Here is a 14,184-nt window from a genome sequence, read left to right as displayed (position 1 = left end):
TCGTCTATGGATAGTTGGAATATTGTGAAATAACTTTTGGATAAGGTTAATTAAACTTGGTTAATAGCACAAAAGTTAAAAGATATATACACAAGGTTATGGTTATCTACCTTATAAGTAGCAGTTGTTAGGCTCAACCCTTGAATATCTACTTCTCAAAGTGTAAATATATAGATTATGTGTCAATGCTGTTTTAAGTTTTAGCTTTGACAAAAGAATCCCAAGTCATTGAACTTGCAACTCGTATCTCTATACATGCTTAGGTTACACATTCACTAAAACTAGAATTAGTACCCGTCGCAATGCGGCGAGTACAACTTTTATATATCACTAAAGCCGTATGTTCGTCACAAAAAAGATTGTTTCAGCTACATCGAGTAAGCTAGCTAAGGCATGTAGTAAGCAGTGTTGCTTCTGACCTATAGATAAGCAGTACTGCTTGCAGAATTAAGACGTCAAGGGTGGGAAGAGTTTTCATATAAAAATTAGGGATAAATTACATGCATTACGCGATAGATCTTAGCGTGATAACAAAAGTAACACCATGGACCTGCATACCTCGGCAATGTCACTACTTGTTTTTGCTTCGACTGGGCGCAGATTTAGTGGCTTCAACAATAGCTCCACATTCAGCTACCAACTTAAACTACATCAATAACAATCTCGCCATAGCATTAGTTTCATTCCATGTGCATAACTGCATAATACAAATCAAATAAGCTTGCTGGTGAACATAATCATTAGAATTAGTTAGAAAAAATAGACCAAAAGAGGTAAAACATCTCCATTTGCAATCAAACTGATACAAAAAAATCTATATCTTTTGAAAGATGCAATAATATTAAGGTGTATCTGCTCATTTTAAATTAATCGATCGTCCTATAATGGTTGGCCACAATTAAAAACATAGGGAACTGTAGATAATTCGACCATCGGGTAACAAACATTGTTTTCACCAGTAATGAGTAATGAAGTACTGTAATTGCATAATTTATGATTTAAGATAAAGTTGTAACTTATCGAGCCATCATATCAGTGCCACGTCATAAAACAGTGAACATGGTTAAAGTTATCAGACACAGCAGTTGCATGCCATCATTTTGATCGCGTAACCGGGTTAGATTACCTTAAATCTAAAGTTTGGAAGTGTGTTACTATTTGTAGGTGAAAAAAATTTCATCACCCCGAAAAGTGATGCACAACTTAGTATGATACCTTTCTTTGAAATTTACCCTTTAAAAATAATAACGTTTGGGTTTCATAGTTAATTTGTGTCGTTTTGTGTTGAGTTTATGGCAGTATTTTTACAGAAAAATGGTCAAACAGTCCACCTGATACATCCAAACGCCTTTTGGTTTAATGGGTGCAGCCATGCCGGTAGGATGCTTTTGGAATATGGTACTCGTACAGCTTATCCATTTTTTTCAACTGCAGTCCCATTTGTTGGCTGGAGAGCTTTGGTGGCGCCATCAACCTACAAGGGAAGCTTTTTATGAATAATTTTCTTGAATAAGGGGGAAGGGGTGTCTAGCTATCGGTATATAAACTTACAGAATGAAAATGTATGAAGGAGAATCCCCTTGAAACATGAGTAAACTTGTCTTGGACAAGTCGAAGATCCTGTAAATGCATTATTAGCAAACAACATAACTTATTACAAATTAAAGCAACCATTTGTACCTGAATTGGAGCATGTCTAGCGGATCATCCCGCATCAACATTTTCATCTAATCCTCTTACTACCACCAAAACATGAGTGAGGCCTGAAATTCCAGAAAAAATAACATAATTTAAAGTCTGTTTAACAACTACAACTGACGACATGAAACCAATCAATTTAATAAAGAAAACGTTACAAATCACGCAGCAAAAGAACAGAATCATATTGAAGCGAAAACATTAATGTTAGGGTTAACTGAATACAAAATCAAAGCGAATGCCCAATTAACATGTACAAAGATAATAATCGAGATGTATAACCGATGAAAACATATGTAAGTGCAAGCTAGGGTGAGGATTATACCTGCAGAGAGATGGGTTGTTGATCTGATTCACTCTCAACTGTTCATAACTTCCCAAATCTAACAACAATCAATTGGTAAACAACAACAAAAAGAAACCATCAACAGTTTCACTTAATTAAAACCCCAAATCGCACCTTAATATAGAGACAGGGACGCCGAAACCCGAAGCGCCGCCGTGAACCACTTCGAGACACCTAATCGCTGCTAGAAAGCTTGCCCTTACTGGTGGTTGAGTGACACACCACCGTCTCTCTGTCGATGGAACCCGATCTACGCTTCGTCTCCCAATACTCTGATTTGGCGTTGATTGGCGACGTTGTTGGAGGGGTTTTTCAAGCAGCGGCATTGGTTTAGTGAGAGTTGTGGGCCTGATTGTTTAAGCAGAGATGGTATATGAGAGGTAGCGGGACACGTCGGTGGACATTTGTCCACTACCAACCACCACAAACAACACCCCTCTCTCTATTGTTCTCCCTCTCTCTACATATGTCCACCACCAACCACCACAAACAACCGCCACCTACCACCCCTCTCTACATCTATTATCTACCGCCCCACCACTTACAACCCACCTCCCACCGCAGCACTCATAACCACCTCCCACCGCACCACATCTATTATCCACTGCTGCACCACACCGCTCATAACCACCACCCACCGCCCCATATTTGTTTAAATCCTTTTGTTTTTGAAAGTTTTTTTACATAATTAGTCCTTTTAAAGGTAAAATGATAAAAATGCCCTCACATGTATAGCACATGACCAGATTTAACAAAAAAATTAACTAGGTTAGGGTTAAAGGACATACAATACAAGATTTTGAAACAAAAAGCATAAAACTCATCAATTTTAAACATAAAGGACACCAACTAAAAAAGTGAATAAAGATAAATGACAATTTTTGCAATTCACTCTAAACTAAAACAATGAATATACAATTTCTGCAGATGTCAGAAAACATTATTTGGATTCAAGTGATCTATAAAACACATGTGTTAGATCACATGCCTCACTAATCCTTCCATCTTCTTTCACCCTATAATTTTACTAAAAACAATTTAATTTTCTCAATCCTTTCAGTTAAATAATATTTTTTTATACTTTTATCATTACCTTTTATCTCTCCTCTACTCACAACCACTTTCAAAATATAGCAAAAATTATAGAGGGTGAACAATATCCCCTCAAATTTACAGATGAATTGTAACATTTTCTCTTTCCTCTACTCACAACCACTTTCAACCACCTACAATCACTTTTCATAATAACATAATTTGGGGGATGGATTGTGAATGCTCTAACGACAATGTGGCTCTACCTTTCCCTAATTCAAATTTCATGAGTAGCTTCAGTGTAGATTGTAATCTCCTTGCAATCTGGAATATAATGAACAGGTCTCCGAGAATAATAAAAAAAACTTTAGAGCCTTGTGTGAGACAAAAAATTGCCTCCCATCCCTATATGATTAATTTCCATAATATAAATTTGCAACAAATTGTTGCATTATGTGTTGTACCCCATGCTTGGGGGGTTTTTCAAAAAAAAAAAATTGTGATTTTTCATTTTCAACCCAAAAGTGTTAACCTTTGGATTTTAATACTTTTAATTTGTTTAGTTCTAACCCAAAACTTTTTTATTTACAACTTTGGTCCCCATACTTTTTATCTTTCGCAAGTTTTTCGTTTTACGTTCGTTCTAAGTTTTGCGAGCTAATACGTCACAACGTGCGTGTGTGGTTCAACGTTTTTCGTCTATTTTTTCACATTTGACAGGTATGTTGCAATGTGTCTACTTTCCCCCTTTTGGCAAGTTCGCTACAACGGGCGGATCCAACATTGACTTAGTTATTCTTTTCTACGTTATTTTGCGAGTTAACATGGCGCAACGTGCGTGTGTGGTTCAACGTTTTTGCGTCTATTTTTTTCCATGTAACAAGTTCGTCGCAACGCGTGTGTCCTAAATCGACATAGTTATTTTTTCATGTTATATGTTTCGTTCTTATATTTCCGCATTAACACGCCGCAACTTTAGTGTTAGTAGTCGCTACCAGCGGTGTGACATTGATGTTATTTGGCATAGTTTTAGGCCCCCGCCGCAACGCGGGGGTGCTTAATTCTAGTTGTTATAAAATAAACAAAACAATAGTATACAACTTATAAAAAACTAATAGGTAAATAGGCTTTTCTTTAGGCCTTATATATATATATATATATATATATATATATATAAATATGTAGGGTGGAGTTATTGTAAAAAAGACCAAAAGTGTGAGAAAGGTAAGAAAGAATCTCAACCATTAGATTAAATTAATTGAAAAGGGTAGGATTGTAAATGCATTAACAAATTCAAATATGGTAATCCTTGATTTAAGGATTTGGAGAGAGAAAAACCTGGATTTTAGGACTTATAATCGTCCATAAATATAACACCATTCAGAGCATGTTCATACATGGTGTTTTAAATATAACACAATTCAGAAAATATAACACCATTCAGCACAAAAATAACACCATTCAGCAGTAAATAAAAAAACACCATTCAGTACAAGAAATATAACACAATTCAGTACAAAAATAACACCATTCAGCACAAAAATAACAACATTCAGCAGTAAATAAAAAAAACACCATTCAGTACAAAAATAACACCATTCAGTACAAAAATAATACCATTCAACACAAAAATAACACAATTCAGTACAAAATTAACACCATTCAGCATTAGATAAAAAAACCATTCAGTACAAAAACAACACCATTCAGTACAAAAATAACACCATTCAGCACAAAAATAACACCATTCAGTACAAAAATAACACCATTCAGCACAAAAATAACACCATTCAGCATTAGATAAAAAAAAACCATTCAGTACAAAAACAACACCATTCAGTACAAAAATAACACCATTCAGCACAAAAATAACACCATTCAGCAGTAAATAAAAAAAACACCATTCAGTACAAAAAAACACCTCTGTATCATCTTCTCCACTTCCGGCACCACCACTGGCACTTCCGGCACCACCACTGCTGCACCACCGCTGCCGATCCGCACAAACACTGCCGCTGCCCGCTCGCCGTCGCTGCTCCGCTGCCGCTCGCCGTCGCCGCTCCGCTACCGCTGCCGCTCGCCGTCGCCGCTCCGCTACCGCTGCCGCTCGCCGTCGCCGCTCGTCGCTCGCCGTCGTCGCTGCCGCTCGTCGTCGCCGCTGTTCTATCGATATGGAGGTTTATCGGCATTAGGGTTTTGAAATCGTAGAGAGAGAGAGAGAAACTGTACGATCAATTGGAGAGAGATCGGAATTATAGGAATTTTGATTTACAGTTTCCTATTTTGAATGGATATAAAGACTTTATTACCCCTATAATTTTCAATTCAGTCCAAATTAAGAAAAATATTAACCATTTTGGTCCCTATTGATCTCAACCATTAGATCAAAAGATCTAATGGTTAAGATTCTTTCTTACCTTTCTCACACTTTGGGCCTTTTTTACAGGATCCTCTACCTATATATGTATATATATATATATATATATCTTATATATAGGAGGGTTATCTTGAGAATGCTAAGTATTGCGAAAGCCGTGAGAACAAATAAAAAAAAAAACCGATCAAAACCATTTTTAATACAAACCTCATTGTAATTAAAATACAACATCAAAAAAATAATTTATAACATTAAATAATTCATTTCTCCTTTTATAATCACTCTTATTAATTTTTGTACACATGTGTAAATACAACAAATTTACACATGTGTAAATTTTCTTTATTTACGAATACATGTAAATTTAAACATGTAAATTAAATTTATTACATTGTGTTTGAATAATAGTGATAAGTGTAAAAAAAATTGAATTAGAATTGTTTTTGACCAAATTCTCATGGTTTTTTCATTCGTTCTCACGGTTCTCACAATATTTAGCATTCTCATTTAAACATTCCCCGATATATATATAACTTATAAAAAACTTTTCAAGCCCTCTGAAAATTTGGGTCTCGGGCCTTCGTCCAGCTTGACCGGCCCAATAGCCCCCTAATATTGACTACATATCGAATAACTAATATTTTAAAATAAGCAATCTTGTCATTCTATGATATTAACCTGATTTAAAAAATCAATTTTTATTATAAACGATCTTTTAGAGATGATATGGTGTTAAGATACTAGAAGTACCATAACATATATATATATATATATATATATATATATATATATAGGGAGAAGATCATGCGAGAACCACCTCTTATTGCGAGAACCGCGAGAACCAGTGTGAACACATGGCATTTTTGTAATTATCTTCTTTATACAATAATACACGCGTTCTTTTTTTTCCTTCTGTCACTTTTGTCTCCATTTTAGGGTTTCAGCAACTCAATAGTTCATAGTCTCCACAATCGGCAATCGGCAATAGGCAATCGGCTGAGAGGCATTCACGGCGGTTTCACGGTGGCGGAGAGTCGTACACGGTGGTTTTCATCGCATATATATAGTCGGTGTTCACGTATTTCATGGTGGTTGCAGTTGGCACGGTGTTTACGACGGCAATCACGTAACACACCGGATTTCACAGCGGTGGTAGCCGGAAACGGTGTTTACAGCATCCTCTACAACATCCATTTACATCTGATGTTCTTCCTCATACATTCTCTGATAATCCTTCCTTCTCATACATCTGATGCAGACATTGTTGGTGACATTGTTGGTCCATCTTCCGATAATACAGTTGACAGACACAATACACCTATAAATACAGAACATCAAGAGTTGCAATTCATTCGTTTTGTGACTAAAAGGTATTATGTTGACTGTAAATGATGTATATACTTTGTAAATGATATTGTATTAAGTGATATGCACATGTGCATTATATTTACTGTAAATGATGTATTAAATTATATGCACATGTGCATTATGTTGATTGCAAATGATATTGTATTAAATTATATGCACATGTGCATTATGTTGAAAATTAGACTATGTCGTTGATTTATGGATTATGAACAAGTGCCTTATGGATAACTATCCAATTATGTATAGAATGGCAGCAAACAAAGGGTCTTGGGTGGCGGACAACTACAAAAAAATAGGGGAGTTGATATTGGTGATGAGATGCTGGAGAGCAGCTTCCCACACGTGGAGATTGAGAAAGATGATGGTGGTGGGGGACAGGGTCAAGCTGCATGTCATAGAAATGAGAATGCAAGCAACAGCTCTAGCGGATCGAGCAGTTCAAGTAGTGGCGAGTCGTCTTCCTCGAGTGGTATTGAAGCTTATGGATAACTATCCAATTATGTACAGAATGGCAGCAAACAAAGGGTCTTGGGTGGCGGACAACTACAAAAAATAGGGGGGTTGACTATGTGGGATTGCAAATGGAAGAACAAGTCGACAACCGGGGAGGCATGGGTGGAGTTTATGTAGCTTTTGGCACTGCTAAGAGACACCAGAATGAAGACGGGTCAATATGGGTGGGGTTGGCACTCGGAAAATAAGTCGACTTTTACAGATAAACCTATACTACTAGACTTGGGTTTGGTTAAGTTGAATTTGTCCAAGAATATGTATTCTAGTCCACTTGATTTTGCCTCCGATGTTCGGTTGGTGTTTGAGAATGCGAGGCTTTATAACCCCAAGACGGATGAGGTTCATGGAATGGCTCATCAGCTGCTGTTCTATTTCGAGATGCTTTTTAGACCGATTCAGGCGAAATTGCCTACTAATCAGCGTGTGAATGAGTTTTCTGCTGTATATGAATTCGATTGAAGTTCGTGGGACGATATACAGATGCCTGAGAGATACAAGAAGCCGAAATTTAGTGACCCGATTGCTCCTGTTTTAAACAAGCAAAATCACTCGACTGCATCTAAACCGATCATACCACCAGTTGTTCAGCCGCCTATGCGGATGCAATCGCCAATGCAGGCTGCAGAACCAGAACCATGACCAGAACAGATCAAACCGTCATCAACAGCGACACGAGGAACTGTGCCGAAGCTGCCCAAGCCCAGAGCCAAGGATCCGAACAAGAGGGACATAAACATGGAAGAGAAACAGAAATTGGGGTTAGGGGGCTGCAAAGTATGCCACCAGAGAAGATGCCACAGTTGTTGCAGATCGTACGTATGAGGAACGATTAGTTGGCGCAAGAGGGTGATGAAATAGAGCTTGACATAGAGGCTTTGGACACAGAAATGCTCTGGGAGCTCGATCGGTCTGTCACCAACTGGAAGAAACTAGTGAGCAAGACGAAAAGGCAAGCACTTTTAGTAAACAGCGCAACGGTCGACATTGATGATGTAAGCTTTTCAATTGTTGGAAAACTGGAAGTCTTGCTTGTTGTTTTATTTGAATGGTTGTGTTGAATTCAGGTTGAGGGGATGAAGAAAAACAAGAAGGAAGCAGGGGAAGAAGATGTCGATATTGGCGATGAGATGCTGGAGAGCAGCTTCCCACATGTGGAGATTGAGAAAGATGATGGTGGTGGACAGGGTCAAGCTGCAGGTCATGGAAATTAGAATGCAAGCAGCAGCTCTAACGGGTGATTATCTAGTTGTGGTCGAGAATCAAAATGCAGGTTGGAACACTCAGGAAGTAAAATACAAAAAAGGGAAGGGCATAAAGAATAAAAAGAGGAGTTGTAGAAAGAAATGATGTTATGAATCTATGGATACATGATCCCCTATTGCTTTAATTTGCTTTCGATTGTTTTTTTTTCTGTTTTTTTTTCAGCTAATATTTCCAAGTTTATTTCAAGGCTTTAATATGATGTTATTATACATGTTACTAGTATAAATTTAAAACCATTTGTTAGCTATACCCAATTGTAATACATTATACAAACTCAACCTTTAATATGTGTGTTTTATCACTTCATGCACATACTGTATGCACATGTGCATACGGGTAATTTAACTTACTAATCAACATAACATGCCATATTTTAACAAACATATAAATTTATAACTAATAACACTATATGCACATGTGCATACGAGTCATTTAACTTACTAATCAACGTAACATGCCATATTTTAACAAACATATACATTTATAACTAATAACACTGTATGCACATGTGCATACGGGTCATTTAACTTATTAATCAACGTAACATGCCATATTTTAACAAACATATAAATTTATAACTAATAACGTGCATTTACATTACTTTATGCACATGTGCATATTGTCATTTAACCATATTATTGCACATGTGCATAAACAACAAACAATACGAACTTGTTACTGTAACCATATCAATTCACCATATTAATTCACGTGTGCATAAACAACAAACTATATGAACTATAAATCCAAACATTGATCACCATATCACCCATCCAACATAACAATTTATACAATACACATTACCAATTTGCTAAAATTCCAACTTCTCAATACATCAACCAACAAATATTAGTAACATGATTATCTAATTCCAACCACAACTAACCAAACTATAACATGCATCATAAATGTACCAACTTGTTACCTTCCCAACACAACCATCTGACATGCCTAACCAAACAAAACAATCCAAAGTACCAGTTTAATGTTCAACTATCACTAACTAACTAAAAATACTACCTACGTGTCATGAACTACTACCCTCAAACTTTATCCCCATTCTTCCATTTGCTAAGAGTGTTCCAGCATTTTTCTTGTTTTGCTCCCTCTTTTTCCAACAATTTCCGCATTCTTTCATCTCCCAAATGTTGTGTTGCTTTTCTTGCGAGTTACATAACTGTTGCCCTGTACACGTTCGCCTCTGATAGTAACAGTTTTGTTGCAATCTTCATCCTCAGGTTTTGCAATTGCATGTCTTGAATATTTTTTTGCGTACTAAAACCGCATTCAAACTCGAGTTATAACATTTGAAAAAAAAAACAAAATTGATAATGCACATGTGCGTAAATGCATATTGCGTCATTAACAATACTAATATTAACAGTAAGTTCTCAACACTTTCTAACCTTTTTGCTTAACAACCGCATGCTCGTCTTCTGTCGCATCTGGCATTCTTTTCGACCCTTCATCTCTCGGCTTCAGGAGAAACGTAACTTTCTTTGTTTTTTTCCATTTTACTGTATACAATGTGAATGTATATTAACTTTAATTTGTATTACTCTGTTAGTATGTTATTTCAAACTACATATACAAAATCCATTATACGTTCCCAAAATACGCTATACGTTCACAAAATACGCTATACATCTGGCATATGCATCTATACAGCTATACCATGCAACGTCAAATATGCACATGTGCATACATACAACTATGACATATCTTATCAACAATATATATGAACCAACACATGCGCATAACTATAACTTTGCAACTATAACTATGCACATGTGCATACATACAACTATGAAATAATTTATCAATATATACATATGTTAACACATTGACCCGAAAAAAACAAATTCGGTTACAAATTATAAGCATAATTTATCATGTTATGCACATGTGCATACCAATCAAACATAAATATAAATATGAACCAAAACCATAAGTTATCAATAAAACCATAAGTTATCACATTATGTACATGTGCATTCCAACACGTTATGCACATGTGCATACCAATCAAGCATAAATATGAACCAGAACCATAAGTACAACCATAAGTTATCACATTATGCACATGTGCATTCCAAATCAAACACAAACACATAATCGTATGATCTTACATAGGCTGTAATCTACTTACATCTGTAATCCTTACATCTGTAATCTACATGAACAATATTATGCACATGCATACCAATCAAGCATAAATATGAACCAAAACCATAAGTACAACCATAAGTTATCACATTATGCACATGTGCATTCCAAATCAAACACAAGCACATAATCGTATGAACTTACATCGGCTGTAATCTACATGAGGCTGTAATCTACATGAACAATATTATGCACATGTGCATTCCAAATCGAACGCCAACCTATGATCGTATTAACCTTACATCATCTGTAATCTAGATTACCAATATTATGCACATGTGCATTCCAAATCAAACACAAACACATATGCACAACATCGGCTCATCTGTAATCTACATTACCAATATTATGCACATGTACATTCTGAACCAAACACCAACACATATGCACAACATTTGCTGTAATTTACACGAACAATATTATGCACATGTGCATTCCAAATCAATCACAAGCATTCCAAAACAATCACAAACACATAATTGTATGCACATGTGCATTCCAAATCAATCACAAACACATAATCGTATTGACCTACCCTACATCGGCAAAATATGCATATGACTATGCACATCTGCATTAACATGACTTACCTTATCAACAGGTTTGTTTCAATGAAAAAACCCTAACTCTTACCAAATCAAATTTCATATTACCACCAATCATAATTAACATTAATCACTAATAAAACTATTATGGAAAATTCTTCAAATGTGTATAACTATGCACATGTACAACGAAAAAAATGACCTTGTTGACAAATTCTAGTAGACTGTGTACACGTGCATAGCATTATTATGCACATGTGTATCAACATGAATGACCTTATTAACCAATTCTGGAAAATTATGCACTTATGCATAATTATATACATTTGCACAACATGATTGACCTTATTAGCCTAATCTGGCAAAATATACATATGTGCATAACTATGCACATGTGCATTAACACGACTTACCTTATCAACAGGTTTGCTTCAATAAAAAAACCCTAACCCTTACCAAATCAAATTTCGTATTACCACAAATCATATCTAACATTAATCAGTAACAAAACTACATACAAAAACCACATAAATACCACATTACATATAGTTCTATCACAACAGTCACCTCTAATCTCTCAAAAATCATATATATCGAACGATTTTCACTAGTGCATATATGAAACAACGATTTAAGCGTGATATTAACATATAAAAATCTGAATCGACGATTAAGCGTCATGTTATCATATAAAAGTGCAAAACAAAGAGTATAAACTTACAAATTCACGAAACGGTGTAGCAACACTGAATAACCCGACAACAACTAGATTACGGCGAGTCTGTTGGACGTCTGTTCTTCAGATTCTCCCTAATTGTGTCATAGTCTTCAATGATTATGGTTTTTATTGCCCTAATTTCGAGCAGATGACGAATATATGATCGATGATTCTGTTCTTGTTGCCCTAATTTCGATTATACGACGAATACACCATGAATGGTAAGATTGAGATGACGAATTTCAGAGATTTTGGTGTGTAGACGTGAATTGAGATGATGAATTTTGGAGATGTTGGAGTATCGGACATGAACTGAATGAAAAAATATGATTTAATTGTTCTTTGAAGTCCAGTAGGAGGAGGATGGGCATGTAATTTAATTTTTGTTATGTATTTACACTAATGCCCTATGTTCACATTGGTTCTCGCAGTTCTCGCAATAAGGGTGGTTCTCGCATGAGCCCCTCCCTATATATATATATATATATATATATATAGTTATACATTAGTCTTTAGTATATATCTTAGAAAAGAAGTTATTTCTAAATAATATCTATATATGGGGGTCATGATAAAGGACCACCCATTGTGGACGGCTCCTTGGGTATTTTTTTTAAGGTTAAGGTTTGCTAGGAAATACTTCCAAAAACCTAAAAGGTTGTCCCGTTCGCTTTATTTACTAGTGAATTTGTCATGCACTCTACGGTTGGAATATGATTGGTATCAGTTTTGTTTGGTACGCAAATCTTTGAAAAATAAAGTTGTGATATGCCTTCTAGTCGGTATCGGTGTTGATTGTTACGGTCCCGACCCTCGAAAAACATTTTTTGTTATAGAAATATCAAGTTAAATGAAAACTAAATGAGCTAAAAACGTATTGTAACGAACGAAATTGAAACTTGAAAAAGAAAAGATAATAATAATTAGAAAATTATATAATATATTTACTTTTAATAGTCCATCATAATTAACAAGCTTTTATTATCTGCAATTTACGTTTGAGAATTGACAAAACTAGCCTTGTATAAAACATACATGTATGTACGGGCACATGGCACATGCTCATCCGAATTACATATATTGAGTAAGTTGCAGCATAAATAATGCATGAGTAGATATGCAAATCTTTGAATTTACTTCTACATGGATTTGTTGTCACGTGTATACTTTATTTTTATTATTACTATTAAATAAATTAAAAATGAAAGATTATGTTATACTTGGAATACTCTGGAGTAAGCTTTTCAGATAAGATTAATCAATTTTGAAGAGAAATTGAGGATATGCATACACAGGATTATAATCACTAAACATATGTTGCTAGAAGCCTAGAAGTGTAACTATGTATGCTTATACGTCAGACCTGGTTTTCTTCTTGACTCAATTTGCGGATTAGCTGCTTGTTGACCCAGGATACTTACTTAATCTATGCTTATTTGATTTTAAAAGATGTCCATGTGTGATTTTATGTTATTATTTATAAACATAAAGATTTTCAAATTTAACTATTACTAATAATTTATATTACAGTGAAATAAGTTTTTTTCTTAACGACAAACAAACATATTCCTTAAAATAGTAGATGTTTTTTTAGGATTTGAACCTCCACCTTTTAGATAGAAGGGGAACGTCTTACCATCACAGTGAAATATAATATTACTCGCCTTTGGATGGAGGAAGAATAGCAAACTTTCTTTTTAACGGTAGAGAAAAAAAAAGTAAGACAATATTTGATATGTTGTATGTAGGAGTGAGAAAGAGCAAAACAAAACGCATTGTTTGAGAAGTAATTTTGATTGACCGAGCCGGGTTAACATTGTCAATTTCTATCTTTGGAATTATAACAGTATAAAATCCTTTTAACAATAACTATTTGGATTATTAATCACAAACTACATGAATTTATTTAAAAAATGTCAAAAAAGTCAAATAACTAAAAAACCATTAAGAATTCATTAAAAAAATAGACAAACCACATAGAAAAACATGTCACACTTGACTTGACCTTATATTAGTAATCCATAGCTGTCCAGATTATAATATATACCAATAAAAACAAATTGAGTTTTAACTACAAGCAACAAGATTTACGAAAAATATAATAACTAAATAACAAATTCTCAGAAAACATGGATTATTAATAAATAGAATTAGTTGT

The 14,184-nt window shown here is 35.0% G+C and overlaps 1 long non-coding RNA gene and 1 pseudogene across 1 annotated transcript; one reads left to right on the top strand and one right to left on the bottom strand.

Moving 5' to 3' along the window:
• Positions 1-276: 276 nt before the first annotated feature.
• On the bottom strand, positions 277-2,688 carry LOC110865127. Its single transcript, XR_002550368.2, has 6 exons — positions 2,159-2,688; positions 2,024-2,081; positions 1,681-1,763; positions 1,552-1,620; positions 1,332-1,474; positions 277-697 (listed from the first exon to the last, which is right to left on the bottom strand). It is a non-coding gene; the product is annotated as an uncharacterized LOC110865127 (long non-coding RNA).
• A 4,790-nt stretch (positions 2,689-7,478) lies between these two features.
• Positions 7,479-8,572, top strand: LOC110944586 (annotated as a pseudogene).
• The last annotated feature ends 5,612 nt before the right edge of the window (positions 8,573-14,184 follow it).

This window comes from Helianthus annuus, chromosome 6 (genome assembly GCF_002127325.2).
Source record: "Helianthus annuus cultivar XRQ/B chromosome 6, HanXRQr2.0-SUNRISE, whole genome shotgun sequence".
Classification (NCBI taxonomy): Eukaryota; Viridiplantae; Streptophyta; class Magnoliopsida; order Asterales; family Asteraceae; genus Helianthus; species Helianthus annuus.
The sequence above is the reverse complement of the archived record's forward strand: the minus strand, read 5'-3'. Positions and strand labels throughout refer to the sequence as shown.